We start from the raw sequence: 20914 nt of genomic DNA, 5'->3' as shown, positions 1-20914 counted from the left end.
TCCACTAAATTCAGCAGGAGTTGATTTACAAGTGTGCCTTTACTGAATATGCTGTAGGAACATCAGATGCTAGCTGTGTTTTTGGCAATGCTAATGTGTCGGTTGTAATCTTACCCTTCCATACATCACCATTAAATTTCTCTTAGTCTCTTCATTAGTTTCAAAAGTTTCGAGAGGCATAAAATATACAAAAGAAAAACTTTTTACTTATCTTCATTTTCTCTTCTTGGTGTTGGCTCCAAGTGTTGGGTCTAGGGGTACATTCTCGTGGCTGAAATTTTTGTTTAATGTTGTGGGTTTCTGATGACTAAATAACTGATGAAGATTTGCCTTTATAGTTCCTGAATTTTATTATTGTTAAATATCATACCATTTTTACAATTTACACTTAATATTCCAAATAACATTGTTATTGTCAATCGTATAAATACATGTCTCCATCAGAGGTATGCCCACGACTACTACATTCTGTGGTACTCACAACATTCCAAAGAGTTTACAAAGCAAAAGAGTTTAGAAACTTTCTTCACAAAAGAAGGATCTGCACCAAGTTATGTCATTATTTTACAAATGAGTCCAGAAATAAATTTAATAATTTGTGTAAAATTGTACAATTAATAATATGAATTTTAAGTATGCTCGAAATTTCATAGTTTCAACTACTTCCAAAAGAAGAATAATTTTAACTGTACACATGTAATAAATTAATTTCCTTTTATACATTTTAGCCTGAAATTTAATACATCATATGCAAAATCAAATGAAGTACTTTTAATTAAACAATTGAGATAATGTTCACCTACACAAGAATCGACAGTATAAATGGTATCAGTGTTTTTTTTTTTTTGTTTTTTTTAAAAAAAGCTAATGTTGGAGGAGGTGCCCCAATGCACAGTACTGATGTGACACATATATAAGAAAGCATATTTCCTAATCTATAAAGCATAGGGTTTAAAATGATGCTAGAGGTGTGCCTCTATGATGTTTCATTATTATGTATTTATTCTTTAAATTTGCTAGAAAATGGTCAGGTCACCTATGATTTTGAAAAGGAATGATAACAGGGTTAAATATGTTAACACTTACAGGCAAAGAAGCTATGATCATTATGAAAGACTGTTCCCTGATGTTTTGTCTCTGACTGTGGGGGACATCTTCAGGGGTAAAAAGGCAACTATATCATGGACTAGAGGGTTCCTCACATTTATAAAGCTACATACTGGGTGCAGTCACTCATCACATGATGACAGCTATGTAATTGTTTCAGACTGGTGTCACTGTTCTTCATTAAAAGTAGAGTAATTGATTGTCATTCTGTTGGTGCAAAGCCAACATAATAGTCACATAATCTTACTTCTGACCATCTTCTTTTGTATTAAAACTATAACATTGCTTGTAATTCTCTACGGCCTCTCTGTACTTGTGAGTATGATGACACATTGTCTTTGTTAAAATATTTGTCTCACTGAACTTTATTTCATGGTTTACATCTTTGGAGACATGATCTGCATCACCCCAATTGTCCGTATGTCCCAAATGGCAGTTACTTTTGTGTTCACCTAAGTGATTGTTAACATTTCTTTTTGTAGTTCCAATGTATAACTGCTCCTAACCTCATGGGATTTCGTGCAACTCAGGTGTCACTTTTGCTGGTCTAAATAGTCTTTTATCTTCTTGGTGGGTCTAAAGATAATTTAAACCGATAATTGGCCAACACTTTTCTGATGCAATATTTAATTTTGTTAATAAATGGGAGTGAAACTTTTCGAGCTGGTGACCATTGTTCTGTAGTATTCCTCTTCTTGGATGGTGTACTTAATCTACATCCTTTTGTAGCCATTTTCCTTGAAAAATGACTATAAGTAATCAAGCTCATTTTGTAAATAAACTGGCTCACAAATTAACTCTGGCCACCTCTTTCTTGTCTTTGGTAATGGTTGGATTCCTCACATGGTATCGATCAGTGTGTGTAGCATTCCTGTACAACTTATAGCCCAAAGTCCATCCACTTGTTTGATTACAGCTACATCCAGAAAATTAAGTTCCTCATTGCTCTCTTTATCCACTATAAATTGAATTTTTGGGCTGATGTTATTAAGGTGTACCAAGAAGACAGTCAACTTCTCTTCAATGTGTGTCCATTCTACAAAGGTGTCACCCACACAGCATTACCACTTAGATGGTCTTTTATTGGCTGTCTGCAGTGCTTGTTTGAAAATCTTCATATACAAATTGTTAAGAACAGGACTAACAGGGATGTCCATGGCTACCTCATCAATTTTCTCACAAAATTCAATGCTATACTTGTAATAAGTTGAAGTGAGATAGTGTCTAAATGAAGCTACTATATCAGTTGGAAAAATATTTTCCTCATATGAAATAGCTTCGTTCAAAGAAATGGTTGTAAATGACGTGATATCAAAGCTGACAAAAATATCACTCTTTCCCAATTTCACATCTTTTAGTGCTTCAAAAAATGCACTGAGTTTTTAATATAACTGTCAACTGTACAAATATAAGCATGTGATGATGAAGCTAAACATCTGGCCACTTTGTTAGTGGGAGAGCCCTTAGCACTCACAATAGGTCTCAAAGAAGCCTGTGGATGGTAGAGTTTTGGTAAGCTATACAGTCTGTGTGGATGAGCATCTGTCCTTTACAGTTATTTATTATTGTCCAAGGAGCGACAAATGATTCTACCAGTTGATGGGTAATTCTTAAAACTTTCACTGTAGAATCATTCTGAACCTTTTTAGAAGTTGTTGAATCCAAATGAACACTAATCTTCTTTTGATAATCCTCACTCTTCATCACAGCTGTGGTAAAGATAATGATGTTATTATGCATACTGATATTCCTCAGAGCCTTCCTTTTCACTTATGATAATAACTGTAAGGGGATTTATATTTACATAATATTGTAGCCATTTCTGCCCTAATTTCATCAGAAAACTGTTGTGAAAACAGACAGATTCAAGTAAAATTACCTTCTTTAGAGAGAACTGAACTTTCATCTTTGGTCAGTTCTATACAATGTTAACAAGCTTTTGAGAATTATCAGTAAGTAATGTTCCTGATCCATTATTCTGCAGCTTCCACTTCTGTCTATTAGCTGACACTTCTGCACTAAGTTTAACAGTCCTTATTGTTATGCCAACAACCTTAATCCAGTCATAACACTACATTCCATTACTGATATATAAATGGAAATGTAACAGGGTACTGCTAGTTGCCACCAGTTCTCACCGCGTTTGACAGATCTGCTCTCATAACATCACTAGTTTCATGTAGTTGTAAATATATCAAGTTTATGCTGAACAAAACATCATCTTCACCTTCAGAACTGTCTAGGTATCTCAGCTGCAAAACAGGAAAGTGAGCATACACAGTTGTTGAGCTTTCTTCTTGCACAATCACTGTAGTTGCTCAACCAGTTTTAATATATCCTCCCTGTAGAGGTGTTTAATCATACAGTGTAGGTTTTCATGGTCATTGACTATTACAGTTAATAATGCCAGGCTGAGAGGCCATGGTTAATGTATAAAACTATTCCTTGACAGCAAGAGACATCTTTGCAGACATAACAGCAACTGCATCAAAAGGTTGAGGACTCCCTACATTTATAAGGCTGCATATAGGGCACCACAGTTTGTCATGTGATTCTGACTGTGTGATTCTCTTTGGCTGGTCCCCTTGTTTTTGACTAAAAATAATCTACTGTCATTCTGTTGGTACAATGCCAATATCCATATTTTATCTAACTTAACACCTCCATCTCTCCCATTAAAATTATTATAGTGTTTGTGAATCTCGCTGGTCTCTCTTTACATGTGTGCATCATAGTGCATTACCTTTAATAAAATGCTCATTTCACTGGATTTTATGTTGTAGTTTACACCTCAGTCAACATGTTATACTATGCACAATTTGTAGTATTATGTTGGTGCATAAGTTCATAGTTTAATAAACACAACAGGTACATATAACAGAGACTTCAATCATCAATAATATGTTTCCTTCACTATTTACAACGGTCTGCCAATGCTGGGGTAAATTTTTGATTCTGTGACTGTAATAGTTGTGAGGTGAAGAAATCATCAAGCCAAGTTCAGAGCACATTTTCATATGTTTAAAGGAAGTTTCTTGAAATTTGTTTGATAGAGAGTGGAAAAGGTGAAAATCTGAGGGCACAATATGAGGCGGATAAGGTGGAATGACTTCCAAACTCAACTCCAGTATAGTGTTTTTTGTCAGTCTAGCAGAAAGCGTGTGTTACCATGAAGTAGTGCCACTTCACACAGTCTTCATGGTAGTTGTTCTTGGACTAAGTCTACAAAACATCTCAGTTGTTGACAATAAATGTCAGCAATGATGGTTACACCTGGGTGAAGCAATTTGTAGTGCAACACACCATTGCTGTTCCACCAGATGCATAACATTATCCTTTGTAGATGTGCGCAAGTCTTTGCATGGGGACTTGCTGCTTTGTTTGGGATAAAATATTTCTTTCTTTTCCTGATGTAAGCATAAAGATACCATTTCTCACCACGTAATTATACAGGATAGGAATGGTTAACACTGTTCACAAGTCAATTGATGATTTAAAAGCAGAGATGCACATAAGGCCATTGATTGATGTTAATGATTTTGGCATCGAGCAAGCAATACTCATACACCTGATTTTTGATCCTTCTCCACTGCATGCAAGTGTTGCATGATGGTGGAATGATCACAGTTCATCACATTTGTCAGTTCTTGAGTACAATGACATGGATCATTGAGGTATAACACATTTAAACAATCTTCATCAAGCCCTGAAGGTCTTCCTGAATGTGGAGAGTCACTAATGTCTAAATGATGCTCCTTAAAATGAGAAAACTATTTTCTTGCCATGGACTGTCCAATGACATTATCCTCATACATGGCACAAATGTTTCTGGCTGCCTCTGCTGCAGTCATCCCTCTGCTGAATTCAAACAGACGAATATGTTGGAAATGTTCCAATTTCTCCTCTTGGAACTCATTTTTATAGCATCCACACTCCTCTTACTATTTCCAAATGATAAAATGACAACATCTAAATGCAAATAGCAACAGTGAACTACAAATAAAGAATGACAATCAATTGATAAACCCATAGAAACCAGAATACCAACACGAAAACAAAATGTCATGAACTTATGCACCAATCTAATATGTTTCAAATGACAATTACTTTTGTGTTGAGCTAAGCTGGTGTTAAGATTTCTTTTTGTGTTTCCAGCATATACTTGTCCAAACCTACATTGAATTTACAACCTATGTGCTGCTAGTAGATGTCATACATCTTTTGCCATTCTAAAGTATTCTTTTAACTTCATGGTGAGTCTAAAGGTAATTTCAACCACATGGTTAGCCAACAGTTTCCTGAAGCAATCCGTAATCTTGTTAATAAAATGGAGGGAAACTTTCCACATTCCTCAACAGCCCTGGCTTTCTCTGTTCTTGGTCTGAGTAACAATAGGGCCAGGCACAGATAATAAGTGACAAATGGTGGTGATGTCAATGCAGCTCTATAAATGCAGAAGACTCTCTAGCTCTTCATGCAGTTGCTGTTTTACCTCTGAGAATGTCTCCTACCACTGGAGGCAAAATGTCAGGGAATAGTTGTAGACATAAACTACCATCTCTCAGCCTGAAATTTTTAACTGTAGTAAACACCAGCCACGAAAAAGTACATTGTAAGAATAAATATTTTGTTTTGTTGACACTGCACTATAAACTAGTTCCTCTGAAGGCTTCAGTTAAGCTTCTTGTGTGAGAACTTAATTTCTCTTTCAGTGTCTCTTTTGAGAATTATGTCATGAACACTAAACAATATTTGAATAATGGGTTTCCCTTATACAGGTATCTGATTGAACAGACCACTTTTTCTATTGCTATGGTGAAGAGAACTGGTGACAGAGTGCTGCTCTGTGACACCAGAATGGGTACTGGAGCCATTTGTAATGAAATTTTTAACTTTTAGACTGAAGCTGTGATTTTTCTGTACATATTTAGGTTGAATTTATAAATGATTGTGGATTTCCCAGTTCTCTCCTAGCCTAGCATAAATAGTTTATATTATCACTTTCAAATGATTTTTTAAGCCAACATCTTGTGCATTTCTAAGTCACATTCATATTTCTTGACAAACAAGATTCCTGATATAAAAATGTGAGCTATAGTAACCTTTTTTATAACTGTCCGGAACTAACACACATGAAAAAGAATGACACTATTATTAAACATTACATGGAAATCGACTTGTGAAAACAAATAGAAAAGCTGTAGTTAAGATCTGTGTTCATAAATGCCCCACTGAGTGACATATATGGTACTCTAGCTAATTAATCCAGGAATTTTGTATTTGTGGAAATGGATTGAAGAAAGGAACAAATGCTAAGTTATAGACTTGTTTTCAGAGAACAATGAAATATAAATGGATGACAATTAAATATTGCGAGTTTGCTGAACACTTACCATTTCTGTAATCGCCATAAATTTCCAACAAGTTCATGCCTGTGAACTCTGCTCTTCCTCCAGCATGCACACCATCCTTTTTATCAATTATCAGCCACTGGTGACCCTCAAAAAGTAATGTCTGATTATGTCATGTGAATTCACCATCATCTATCTGAAGAACAGATGATGAACCATAACGTGAAACCTAAAATTTCCATCAAACTGTAATTTAATCTACAGTGCAGTGTGAAGATGATTCGTAGACACCAAATTTTTAATGCTGTCTTATATGTAACTTGGTTAGACCTACCTTTGCTGTATGCCAGTAGCCATCATCAACAGATATGTAACATAAGCAGATGTATTTTTCTTCATTGTGTTTACTGTTTAAATTGTATCTAAAATATAAGTTTCCGTGCTTTATCTAAAACAAACACCAATTTTACTGTCAATGATGGATTCATCATAGTGATCAATGACAGAAGAAATAATAATTAGATCAGCAAAACAATCATGTAAATCTTTAAATCTTGAACCATATGCTATACTCCTTTAATGGGAAGAAAATTGGAGAAAGCAAGAAACATTTCAGTTTTAAAAATCAAAATTGAATTGAATTGAATTGAATTTTATTTGATCCTGTAAGATTACATTGTGTACAGTAAATGTACGTGTAATATAGGACATGTCAAAGTATTAAAATTCTTAATCACTTATTTTCCTACACCTTTAGCTTACATTTTTACATCACTGATAATGCGTAACAATATATACAAATTTAATGGCATAAGTATTCTGAAACACTGTAAAACTCTTTTTCAATGAGATAGTCTTTAAGTTTCTTTGCAAAGTCATTGTGAAGTACACTATCTTGCAGGGTTTTGGGCAGACTTCTTAGTAGTCTTATACCAGAGTACTGGGGTCCTTTTTCTAGCATTGCCAGTCGGTGGGGTATGCTCCGTACTTCATTCTTCTTTCTTGTATTGTGGGTGTGTACACTAGCATTTGTAATCCAGTCCTCACTACCTTTTGTGATGTACATTATTGTTTTGTATATATACAACGATGAAACAGTTAAGATACCTAAATTCTTGAAACAGTTTCTGCATGTTTCAGAGGTCTTTCTTCTTAAAATGGTCCTAATTGCTTTTTTTTGTAATGTGAACACTTGTTTTGTCTCTTGTTTGTTTGAGTTGCCCCACACAGTCACTCCATACTGTAAGTATGGTTCGAAAAGTCCATGATACACTGTACACAGAAGGTTCTTGTCTGAATACTGTGATAGTTGCATCATTAAGAATATGACAGAGCTCAGTTTCTTACAGACATTATTAATATGTTTTTTCCATTTCAGTTCATTATCCACAAGAATACCTAAGAATCTAGCAGATTCTACTTCTTCCAGCCTTGTTCCATCAACCTCTAAATCCATGTCTACAGCCTTTTCCTTGTTTTTAAACACTGCATACATAGTCTTTTTTGGATTTATAACCAGTTCATTTTCCAACAGCCATTGAGCTGTGACATTTGCAGATATGTATGCTCTTCTCTCAAGCTGTTCTATATTTTGGTCACTATTTAGTATTGTCATGTCATCAGCATACAATATTTTCTTTTCTTCCTCCTCAACACCTATATCATTAACAAATACATTAAATAACAATGGCCCCATTACCGAACCCTGCGGCACTCCATATTTGATGGATTTGGTTTCTGATTGGTACGAGTTTCCTAATGATACATACTGCTTGCGGTTACACAAGTATGATTTTATCCATTCACCTGCTTGCCCCCGAATGCCATAGTTGCTTAATTTTTGTATCAGCATTTCATGGTCAATGGTGTCAAAAGCCTTTGAAAGATCCAGAAACATTGCAGAGACAACCTTTTTCTCATCTAAGGACTGTAAAATGTATTCTGTTAGACTGACAATTGCTGATTCTGTAGATTTACCCTTTCTGAAACCATGTTGTGAGGTCATGAGAATGTTATGTTTGTCCAAATAGTTAACTAATCTGGTATACATAAGCATTTCTAGGATTTTTGAGAAACCTGATATCAGTGAAACTGGTCTGTAGTTGTTGGGATAATCCTTACACCCTTTCTTGTACACTGGCACTACCTTCGTTCTGGAAAAATTGCATCTCTGAAAGAACAGTTTGCTATGTTCAGCAGTGGTGTTATTATCTCCTCACATACCAGCTTTATTACATGATTTGATATTTCATCATCACCAGCTGATTTCTTGGACTTCAGTTTCTGTATAGTTTTCCGCAATTCATCTTCCGTGCCTGGTCTTAAGAACATAGTACTGCATGATCTTTTTGGTACCTTAATACCCTTCTGTTTTTGACTATTTCTTTCCAATTTTAGGTTTTCTACTACACTGATATAGTTATTATTCAGTATGTTTGCTATTTCCATACCATCTGTGACCACTGTGTTGTCTACTTTAATTGACCTAATACCTTCTTCTTTGTTTGACCCATCTTTTTCCTTTCTTTCAGCATTGATTGCATTCCAAGCTGCCTTTGCCTTGTTTTTTGAGTTCACTATAGTGGTGTCAATTGCTCTTGCTTTCGCTTCTCTTATTGTTTTTCTATACTTCTTTTTTAACATTTTATAGTTTTTAGCTTCGCCCATCCGTCTCACGTCCTGAAGCTTCCTTCGCTGTTCTAGCATTTCACTCGTAATCCACTGTGCTTGATCTTGATGCCTTTCTTGTCTCTTTACTTTGGGAAATGCTACATTAAAATGGTACTTAATTGTTGAAATAAATGCATCATATTTTTCATTTACACTCTGGGCCTGTAGGGTTTCATTCCAGGTTTCCTTACTTAACATTGTTCTAAAGATGTTGATATTTTGTTCACTGATGATCCTAATTTCTTTGGTTGTTTGTTTTGGTTCTGATACTGTGTCATTACTTCTGCAAAAGCCGATTAGTTGTCCATGATGATCAGATATTTCTGTCTGAATTACATGTGACTCATAGTTACACATATTAGTAATTATGTTGTCAATAATTGTCTCACTCTGTGAAGTCACTCTTGTTGCTGCAGTTATTGTTACTTTCATGTTATGCTGTATTAACAATTCTTCAAAATCCTGTCTTATTTTTGTGTCGTTTCCCATGTCAATGTTGAAGTCTCCACGTATAATAAGATTTCTCTTCATATTCATTCTCAATAAGCTAGCTTTTTTTTTTTTCAGAATGATGCTAATATTGCCACATTGTGATCTGTACACACAAAACATTCTAAAATCCTCTGTCACTCTACCAGTAACTTCACAGCCTTTTTCTCTAGCTATGGGCAATGTAACAGCTTCACTGTTTACATTCTTTAGGAGAGAAGCCGACCTGTTTTAATATATATACAAACACTGTCACCCTTATATTTTGATCTACAGTAGTAACTAGCTAGTTTGTAGTCCTTTATTGCAACATTACCTATTTTACTTTCAGTTAGTCCATGTTCACTGATGCATAATATGTATGGTCTTACTTCACTCAGGAGTACTTCTGCTTCTAATTTTTTGTTACCAAAATATTGAATATTTTGATGAAGTACTTTTATGTAATTTTTCTTTTGTTGGTTTACATGTTGTGAGCTGAATTCAGGGGCAAATTCTTTAGTATCGTCTTTTTTTGTATGGTGCTTATATTTTTCTTTTCCATCTAGAGTGTGTGATTTTTCACCCCCTTCAGGCCATATTAGTTTCCTTTTCTTCTAATGATTTTGCAGACATCTGCAAACTTTCTGCTGAATGTTACAGACCCCAGTCTATTTAAATGCAAGCCATCTTTTGCTAGTGAGTTTTCACATAAGAATTTGTTTGAGTCCATAACAACTGCCCCAAGATGATCACATTGTTCTTTAAGAGCCAGTTTATTTTGGTGATATATTTTTCACTCACTGACCTTCTGTTTATGATTCCGCTAAGTATCAGACGAGATCCTGCATACATATTTCTTGCAGAATGAATCATGTTTCTTGTTTCGTTTGCCATTTATTCCTCACTGCTGCTCCTTAACGAATTCATTCCAACATGTATAAACACCCCTTTATAATTATATCTGGTTTCAGAATCTGGTTCTGTTGTAGCTTCTCTTGCATTTACCATATTTTTAAAATGTTTACCGAGTTGTCACATTCTAATTCCAGATTGTACGTAGATCTTGCAATTGGGGACAGAGATATTCTTCAGCAGCGAATCGCCAATTATTAAAAAGTCATTTTCCTTTTGTTGCGTATCTGGCGCTTTGTTTTTCCTTTTGCTGTATGTCACCACCTTCCATTTATATTTATCTTCCGGTTTTTGGCTTACTGAGTTTACCGAGACATCAACGGGAACACTTGAAATGTTGTTTTTAAAGTACGATCGGTCATTCGTATTTTCGCGATCTTCTTGCTTTTCCGTTTGATGGCTTTCACACACACATGACTTCTTTTCTTGTATTAATGTATCGTTTTCTTTCTTGATGGTTGAAAGTTCGGTTTTTAATGCCTCAGTGTCACTTCGTAGTAACTTTATAATTTCGTTTTTTGTATCAACTGCACTTACAAGATCGGCCGTTTCGTCACGTAAACAACCGTGACATGTCCACGGAAAATCATCGCTGACGAACTTTAGATTTACTTTCGCGCACTTTTCGTGTAACCAGAAGTTGCATTTGATACACAGAATACCCTTCATCACACGCTTTTTACATTCTCTACACGAAGAACTGTTCATTTTTTGCCTTTTTAACGAGAGAGAAGCGTCACTACACTTTGTAAAAAAGACAGAAAATGTTATCTACAAATTGTTTGAGTAATTTGGTTATGTTTTGTTTAAAAACTTATTTCATTTGTATATTGTGAAAGGGTTATCATTAATTTTATTTATTCTATAGCTTTGACAAATGGTTATGATACAAAATAAAGGGCTCATAAGTAATATCTCATTCCACCTCTGAACACTGATCATTACATTTGTCTAGATTTTTGTTCTGACATAAAATAAAAATATAAACTATTTCCTGCAATAATAATTCATATGTGTAGTACAAGCATATAATAAATAAATATGCTAAATACGGTTAAGAGACAATTAACTAATACACAAGGTGATTAACAAAGGTAAGTAAATATTTTACTATGTTATTCTACAAGTAAAACTAAAGAAAGAAGTTCATATAAACATGGGTCTGCAAATGTTTAGTTACGCAGTTACAGCTAATTAAAGACAGTGCCTGAAATTGAGCAACTTTGCTAATATGAAGTCATTGCAAAACTGTATGAGGTTAAAGTAAAGCACGATTTCCATTTCTTTTGTCGTTACTGGCCCAGTGAATCTAATAAAACATGTCCCAGACATGTATCTGCAGTAGTTTTCCAGAACATCTAGAGAAACAAAGATTATTATAAAAGAAAATTTGTTTACTTTCGATTAAGAATGTAAAAACATTTATTTCATTGTTGGCAACCATCAGTGAGTTGTTTCAGTCATTTCCTAACCTTGAAATGAGTTAGTTTTCTGTATTGTTCATTGAAAGAACATAATAACAACAGTGTATTTAAGTGAAACCACACAAAAGCTGTTGTAGTTCATAGATTATTTATGAAATAAAAGCAGATTATATGACACATTCATACATTTTCAGTTAACGTAATTACCATCATTTTTCCAAAATTAAATTCTCTACAACCTCTGTTGAAAACAATGTGCAACTGTCTGGAATTTAAAAAACAAATGGGGCAAGTAGTTAATAAATTATTTTTTTTTGAAAATTACTTCTTTGCTTCTCTGGTTGTTCTGGAAAACTACCACAGATACACACCTGGGACATGTTTTATTAGATTCACCAGATCACTAATAACAAAATAAAAGGATATCATGCTTTACTTTAACCTCATACAGTTTTGAGATGGCTTCATATTAGTGAAGTTGCTGAATTTCAGGCAAAATCTTTTATTAGCTGTAACTCCATAACTAAACATTTGCGGACCTATGTTTATATGAAATTTTTTCTTCAGTTTTACTTGTGGAATAACATATTAAAATATTTGCATATCTTTGTGAATCACCCTGTATACTGTATCTTTTTCTGGGTCCAGAGAGAAGACCTATATTCTGATGAAAGATGGTTTTCCCAGACATGTGGCAGCATACTGGAGAACCCCATAAATTCAAATATAAAAACATTACTTATGAGCAACTCCTAAAATTAATGAACTGATTCCTGAATCATGGGAGTGTAATTTATTGTTAGTATTCTAGAGGAAAATGTTCATATTAAAATAAATTTATAGTCACACTAACTTGCTGACACATTGACTAAATCTCATCATACACAAATAAAAGCATTAAAGGGTGTGGAACATAAGTAGTATAAATACAGGAATAAAATTCTATTACAAACTGCATTTGTGTGATACAGTAATAAATGTTATTATGTTCTATTAATAGAAATCAGTTAAATATTTTAATTTTATCGTATAAAGGTACGTGATTTTTTTTTTCAATAAAGATGTGACTGGTTTCTTTTTTATCCCTCTTCCAATCAGCAAGTTTTCAGTCTCCTATAGTTAAAACACTAAATGAACTACATATCTCCCACTCTTATTTTGGATCCTTTGAGCGAGCACTGACTAAGTTAGAAGCAAGTATTTCTGTTCATTGTTATGTTTTAATTTATAAGTTATTGCATATTATTACTTTCCACATGAACTACAGAATTAAGTTATGTAACAGAGATGAGTATGGTACATCAAAAAATGGAAACTCAAGGTAGGAACATCAATGGGTGAGATGGCGTCGAGAGGAAAGTGAAGTGACACTTCTCTCTCGTTAAAAAGGCAAAAAATGAACAGTTCTTCGTGTAGAGAATGTGAAAAGTGTGTGATGAAAGGTATTCTCTGTATCAAATGCAACTACTGGTTACACGAAAAGGGCGCAAAAGTAAATCTAAAATTCGCCAACGATGATTTTGCATGGACATGTTACGGTTGTTTACCTGACGAAATGGCTGATCTTGTCAGTGCAGTTGATACAAAAAACGAAATTATAAAATTACTACAAAGTGACATTGAGGCATTAAAAACTGAACTTTTGATCATCAAGAAAGAAAACGATACATTAATACAAGAAAAGAAGTCCTGTGTGTGTAAAAACCATCAAACGGAAAAGCAATGCTAAATGCTGTGCAAATGATAAATATATTTTAAATTCTAAAAATAAATGTAAAACTGCCTGGACTGTCATTAAAAGGGAAATTAATAATACCAATAAAGAAAGGAGTATCCCTATTGACTGCAATATTCTCAATGAATATTTTGTAAATAGCGTCACCACCCCACCCATCAATTCTGCCTCTGATGCAGAAGCATTGCTCACTTGTGCAAAACAGACAAGAAGTGAGAAGTTCACTTGGACCCGAATCACATTAAATGATATTCATGTCAATAAACAAATTAAGTAATTCCAAAATAGAAGAGTATTATAGACTCAGTAATCTCATCATTAAATGTATAGCAAAAGAAATTGAAATGCCACTTCTCTCACTATCAAACAGAGTACTTGATGAAGAAATATTCCCTGACTGTCTTAAGCTCACAATTACATTGCCTTTGTATAAAAAAGGTGAAAGAAACCTCCCAAATAACTACAGACCCATTTCAACAGTACCAATCATATCCAAGTTAGCAGAAAATTGTGTGCATAAGCAGATAAACAAGTATTTTGAAACCAACAAAATTTTAAATGAACAACAGTTTGGCTTCAGGTCACACCTATCAACTGTAAAAGCAGTAGAAGCTTTGGTGAGCAATGTTTATGAAGCATATGAAAAAAGGGTATTAATGTCTGGAACACTTATTGACCTAAGTAAAGCATTTGACTCGGTGTCACATGACATACTCATCAAAAAGTTAAAATACTATGGCATTGAAGATGACACACTCCGTCTACTCAAATCTTATCCAAGCAATAGGTTACAACTTGTATATGCAAATAAGTAGAGGTCAGAAATACTCCCTATAGAAAGAGGAATACCCCAAGGCTCTGTTCTTGGACCTTTTCTGTTCATTGTCTATGTTAATGACTTCTCGAATTACATACCGTGTAAGAACATACTATATGCTTACGATATGACATTAATAAGTACAGGAGAGAACTTACAGAGTGTACTGGACAAAAATAGAGAAATGATGCAAATGGCTAATTACTGGCATCAGGCTAACCAGCTGTGCATAAATCAAACAAAACCAGAAGAAATAATATTTAATCTCAAAGTAACTAAAAATGAAAACAAAATAGTGAAATTACTTGGACTAATCATAGACCAAAAGCTCTCATGGGAAGGACAAACCAATTATCTATGTAGTAAACTAACACGAGTACTTTTCTTATTGTATAAATTAAGGAACAGTGTGAGCAAGCAATTACTACTCCACTCATACTATGCCTTTTTCATTCCCAACTGCAATATGGAATATTGTTTTTGGATAACTCCCCAAGGGCTGAATGTATTCTCAGAGGGCAGAAGAAAGCAATCAGGTGTATGGAAGGGTTAGCACCCAGAGAGTCCTGCAGAAATTATTTTAAATCTCTTGGCGTAATGACAGTGCCAAGCATGTACATACATAACTGTTTAATATATTCCAGAGAAAATCTGAAAAAATTGAACATGAGATGTGATGTGCATGCACACAGTATGAGAAACAGTCACCTGCTGGACTTGCCTTCCAGCAGACTTGCTGCAGTCCATAATAACTATAAGTGTTTAAGCATAAAATTTTTCAGTAAGTTACCATGCTCAGCTCGTACAGTACAACTAAATAAATATTTGAATACATTGCAAACCTGGCTAAAAAACAACGAATTCTATACAACTGAAAAATTCTTAGAAACTAATCATCAAAATATATGTTTTACCTAAGTTATGAAGAAAATGTTTTGATATTATATAAGCTAGTTATTTACTGTGATTCTTTTCTTAAGTGTATATTTAATTACTGTATAAAACATTGTTTTATATAATGCTGAAGAAAAGGTCTTTAGTTCCTTTTCTCCCCTTTCTGTAACTATTTGAATATCGTACTGAAACTAAAACCCTCTGTAAACTTTGACGAAGCCAACTGTATGAAAAATACTGAAAGGCTAATAAAAATATTCTATTCTATTCAAGAAGATCGCAAAAATACGAGTGATTGATCGGAATTTAAAAAACAACAACATTTCAAGTGTTCCCATCGATGTCTCGGTAAACTCATTAAGCCAAAAACCAGAAGATAAATGTAAATGGAAGGTGGTGACATACAGCAAAAGGAAAAACAAAGCAACAGATACACAACAAAAGAAAAATGACTTTTTAATAATTGGCGATTCGCTGCTGAAGAATATCGCTGTCTCCAATTGCAAGATCTACGTACAATCTGGAATTAGAATGTGACAACTCGGTAAACATTTTAAAAATATGGTAAATGCAAGAGAAGCTACAACAGAACCAGATTCTGAAACCAGATATAATTATAAAGGGGTGTTTATACATGTTGGAATGAATTCGTTAAGGAGCAGCAGTGAGGAATAAATGGCAAACGAAACAAGAAACATGATTCATTCTGCAAGAAATATGTATGCAGGATCTCGTCTGATACTTAGCGGAATCATAAACAGAAGGTCAGTGAGTGAAAAATATATCACCAAAATAAACTGGCTCTTAAAGAACAATGTGATCATCTTGGGGCAGTTTTTATGGACTCAAACAAATTCTTATGTGAAAACTCACTAGCAAAAGATGGCTTGCATTTAAATAGACTGGGGTCTGTAACATTCAGCAGAAAGTTTGCAGATGTCTGCAAAATCATTAGAAGAAAAGGAAACTAATATGGCCTGAAGGGGGTGAAAAATCACACACTCTAGATGGAAAAGAAAAATATAAGCACCATACAAAAAAAGACATTGCTAAAGAATTTTCCTCAGAATACAGCTCACAACATGTAAACCAACAAAAGAAAAATTAGATAAAAGTACTTCATCAAAATATTCAATACTTCGGTAACAAAAAATTAGAAGCAGAAGTACTCCTGAGTGAAGTAAGACCATACATATTATGCATCAGTGAACATGGACTAACTGAAAGTAAAATAGGTAATGTTGCAATAAAGGACTACAAACTAGCTAGTTACTACTGTAGATCAAAGTATAAGGGTGACAGTGTTTGTATATATATTAAAACAGGTCGGCTTCTCTCCTAAAGAATGTAAACAGTGAAGCTGTTACATTGCCCATAGCTAGAGAAAAAGGCTGTGAAGTTACTGGTAGAGTGACAGAGGATTTTAGAATGTTTTGTGTGTACAGATCACAATGTGGCAATATTAGCATCATTCTGAAAAAAAAAAGCTAGCTTATTGAGAATGAATATGAAGAGAACTCTTATTATACGTGGAGACTTCAACATTGACATGGGAAACGACACAAAAATAAGACAGGATTTTGAAGAATTGTTAATACAGCATAACATGAAAGTAACAATAACTGCAGCAACAAGAGTGACTTCACAAAGTGAGACAGTTATTGAGAACATAATTACTAATATGTGTAACTATGAGTCACATGTAGTTCAGACAGAAATATCTGATCATCATGGACAACTAATCAGCTTTTGCAGAAGTAATGACATTATCAGAACCAAAACGAACAACAAAAGAAATTAGAATCATCAGTGAACAAAATATCAACATATTTAGAACATTGTTAAGTAAGGAATGAAACCCTACAGGCCCAGAGTGTAAATGAAAAATATGATGCATTTATTTCACCAGTTAAATACCATTTTAATGTAGCATTTCCCACGGTAAAGAGAGACGAAAGGCTGCCAAACACAGTGGATTACCAGTGAAATACTAGAACAGCGAAGGAATCTGCAGATGGGCGAAGCTGAAAACTATAAAATGTTAAAAATGAGGTATAGAAACACAATAAGAGAAGCAAAAGAAAGAGCAATTGACACCACCATAATGAACTCAAAAACTAGGCAAAGGCAGCAATTAATGCTGAAAAAAAGGAAAAAGATGGGTCAAACAAAGAAGAAGGTATTAGGTCAATTAAAATAGACAACACAGTGGTCACAGATGGTGTGGAAATAGCAAACATACTGAATAATAACTACATCAGTGTAGCAGAAAACCTAAACTTGGAAAGAAGTAGTCAAAAACAGAAGAGCATTAAGGTGCCAAAATTATCATGCAGTACTATGTTCTTAAAACCAGCCACGGAAGATGAACTACGGAAAACTATACAGAAACTGAAGTCCAAGAAAAAGCTGGTGATGATGAAATATCAAATCACGCAATAAAGCTGGTAAGTGAGCAGAAAATAACACCACTGCTCAAAATAGCAAACTGTTCTTTCAGAGATGGAATTATTCCAGAAAAACTTAAGATAAAGAAGGTGGTGCCTGTGTACAAGAAAGGGGATAAGGACGACCCCAACAACTACAGACCAGTTTCACTTATATCATGTTTCTTGAAAATCCTAGAAGTGCTTATGTATACCAGATTAGTTAATTATTTGGACAAACATAACATTCTCATACCCTCACAACATGGTTTCAGAAAGGGTAAATCTACAGAATCAGCAATTGTCAGTCTAACAGAATAAATTTTACAGTCCTTAGATGAAAACAAGTATCTTTCAAAAGCATTTGACACCATTGACCATGAAATGCTGATACAAAAATTAGGCAACTATGGCATTTGAGGCCAACAAGGTGAATGGATAAAATCATACTTGTGCAACTGCAAGCAGTATGTATCATTAGGAAACTCATACCAATCAGAAATCAAACCCATCAAATATGGAGTGCCACAGGGTTTGGTAATGGGGCCATTGTTATTTAATGTGTTTGTTAATGATATGGGTGTTGAGGAGGAAGAAAAGAAAATATTGTATGCTGATGATATGACAATACTAAATAGTGATCAAAATATAGAACAGCTTGAGAGACGACCATACATATCTGCAAATGTCATAGCTCAATGGCTGTTGGAAGATGAACCGGTTATAAATCTAAAAAAGACTATGTATGCAGTGTTTAAAAACCAGGAGAAGGCTGTAGACACGGATTTAGAGGTTGATGGAACAAGGCTGCAAGAAGTAGAATCTGCTAGATTCTTAGGTATTCTTGTAGATAATGAACTGAAATGGAATAAACATATTAATAATACCTGTAAGAAACTGAGCTCTGTCATATTCTTAATGATGCAGCTATCATAGTATTCAGACAAGAACCTTCTGTGTACAGGGTATCATGGACTTTTCGAACCATACTTAAAGTATGGAGTGACTGTGTGGGGAAAATCAAACAAAAAAGACACAAAACGAGTGTTCACATTATAAAAAAAAAAAAAAAAAAAAAAAAAAAAAAAAAAAAAAAAAAAAACAATTAGGACAATTTTAAGAAGAAAGACCTCTGAAATGAGCAGAAACTGTTTCAAGATGTTAGGTATCTTAACTTTTTCATCATTGTATATATACAAAACAATAATGTACATCACAAAAGGTAGTGAGGACTGGATTACAAATGCTAGTGTACACACCCACAATACAAGAAGGAAGAAGGAAGAATGAAGTATGAAGCATACCCCACCGACTGGCAATGCTAGAAATAGGACCCCAGTACTCTGGTATCTGACTACTAAGAAGTCTGCCTAAAAACCTGCAATATAGTGTACTTGACAATGACTTTCCCACGAAACTTAAAAATTATCTCATTGAAAAAGAGTTTTACAGTATTACAGAATATTTATGCCATTAAATTTGTATATATTGTTATTCATTGTCAATGATGTAAAAATGTAAGCTAAAGGGCTAGAAAAATATGTGATAATGAATGTTACTACTTTGACATGTCCTATATTACACGTACATTTACTGTACACAATGTAATCTTACAGGATGAAATAAAATTCAATTCAATTCAACAATGTAGCAAAAGGTAGATTCCTACATACCATAAAGAAGACACATTAAGTTGCAAACAGGCACAATTAGAAGACACTTACATAGAACTTTTTGCTGCAGACTTCATCAGCAAAAGGGAAACAGACACCATTCATACATAAAAGCAAGCTCACATCATGCACACAAGACCGCCAATTCCAGCATCTCGGGTGGCCCAATATGCTGGAATTGGCAGTCATGTGTGCATGATGCGTGCTTGCTTGTGTGTAGGAATGGTATGTGTTTCTCTTTTGCTGTTCTAGGCTGTGTCCAAAAGGTCTACATACGTGTCTTTTAATTGTGCCTGTCTGCAACATAACACATTTTCTTTATGGTAAGTAGCTGTCAATATTTTCTTACACAGAGGAATACATGATACATATCTCTGTTCTGAAAAGCAACATACATATACGCTCAAGAATAAAAAATTCTTTTCATATTATGTGACGGGTGGTTGAGCCTTTAGTCATCTAAGTTCTTATTGGTGTTTAATTTTGTTTTACATATATGTCATTATACTATCATATGAGTTATTTTGGCTATAACTTTATTTCATTTTTTTAAATTAGCTGTTACACGTACATGCACTCACACGTCAGTAGGTTTGTTATGATGAGTGATGGTGAGTAAGTAAGCTACTGCACATGCTGTAACATCAGCTGCCCTCATGTGTCTGCCTGTTTGGGAAAGCATAGCTCCCCACTCTCACCCCTCCCAAGCTGTCCCTATGCATGAGCCATTGGCATGAGCAGCATCATTGCCAAACAATGTGTACGGAGGGGGACAAGCAGGAACTAGCAGTTGTGCATCATACTATTGAAGTAGCTGTACATTACACAACATATACATTATAATGTAATTGGACAGACAAAAAATCTACTCAGCAGGACACACACATAGAAAAAGAGGCTTTGCAGATAAACAAACAAACCGACTTTTTATATGTGTGTTCTCCTGCTGCTGCTTGGTGAATGGATTTTTTATCAATCCAATTACATTATACTGTCAAAAATTAATTATTTTCGTTTTTATATAAGCCCATGTGGCCCATTTTATAACAGGCCTCACATTGAGTACTCACTCTCAGTGACACACCATGTAATTGGTCTCAACACTAAAAGGTTACTCAGCATCTGACAAGTTAACAATCTACACTAGCATACAGGGTGTTTCAAATAAAGTGGATGCCTCTGCAACTTACAAAACAATAGGTGAGAGAAATATTTATTGAAATAGGTCCACATAGGATATGTTACACTTTCTGTGGGGCTATGAACATATTTTACTGAGCTCTTTTCCAGAGAGTTACTGCAATGAGATACAATTTTGTAAACAGAACATTAGGTTTTTCAATCATGTAGCTGATGTACTTAAAACATCTGTGTACAAATCAGTCCAACTCACATTTGTATCATGTTTAATTTGGGAGACAGAAACCTTCAAAG

The 20914-nt window shown here is 34.4% G+C and overlaps 1 pseudogene; it reads right to left on the bottom strand.

The window, feature by feature from the left end:
• Positions 1-20914, bottom strand: part of LOC126195684 (neural-cadherin-like) — a 296356-nt pseudogene that overhangs the window by 20626 nt on the left and 254816 nt on the right.

Source organism: Schistocerca nitens, chromosome 7 (genome assembly GCF_023898315.1).
Source record: "Schistocerca nitens isolate TAMUIC-IGC-003100 chromosome 7, iqSchNite1.1, whole genome shotgun sequence".
NCBI classification, from domain to species: Eukaryota; Metazoa; Arthropoda; class Insecta; order Orthoptera; family Acrididae; genus Schistocerca; species Schistocerca nitens.
The sequence above is the reverse complement of the archived record's forward strand: the minus strand, read 5'-3'. Positions and strand labels throughout refer to the sequence as shown.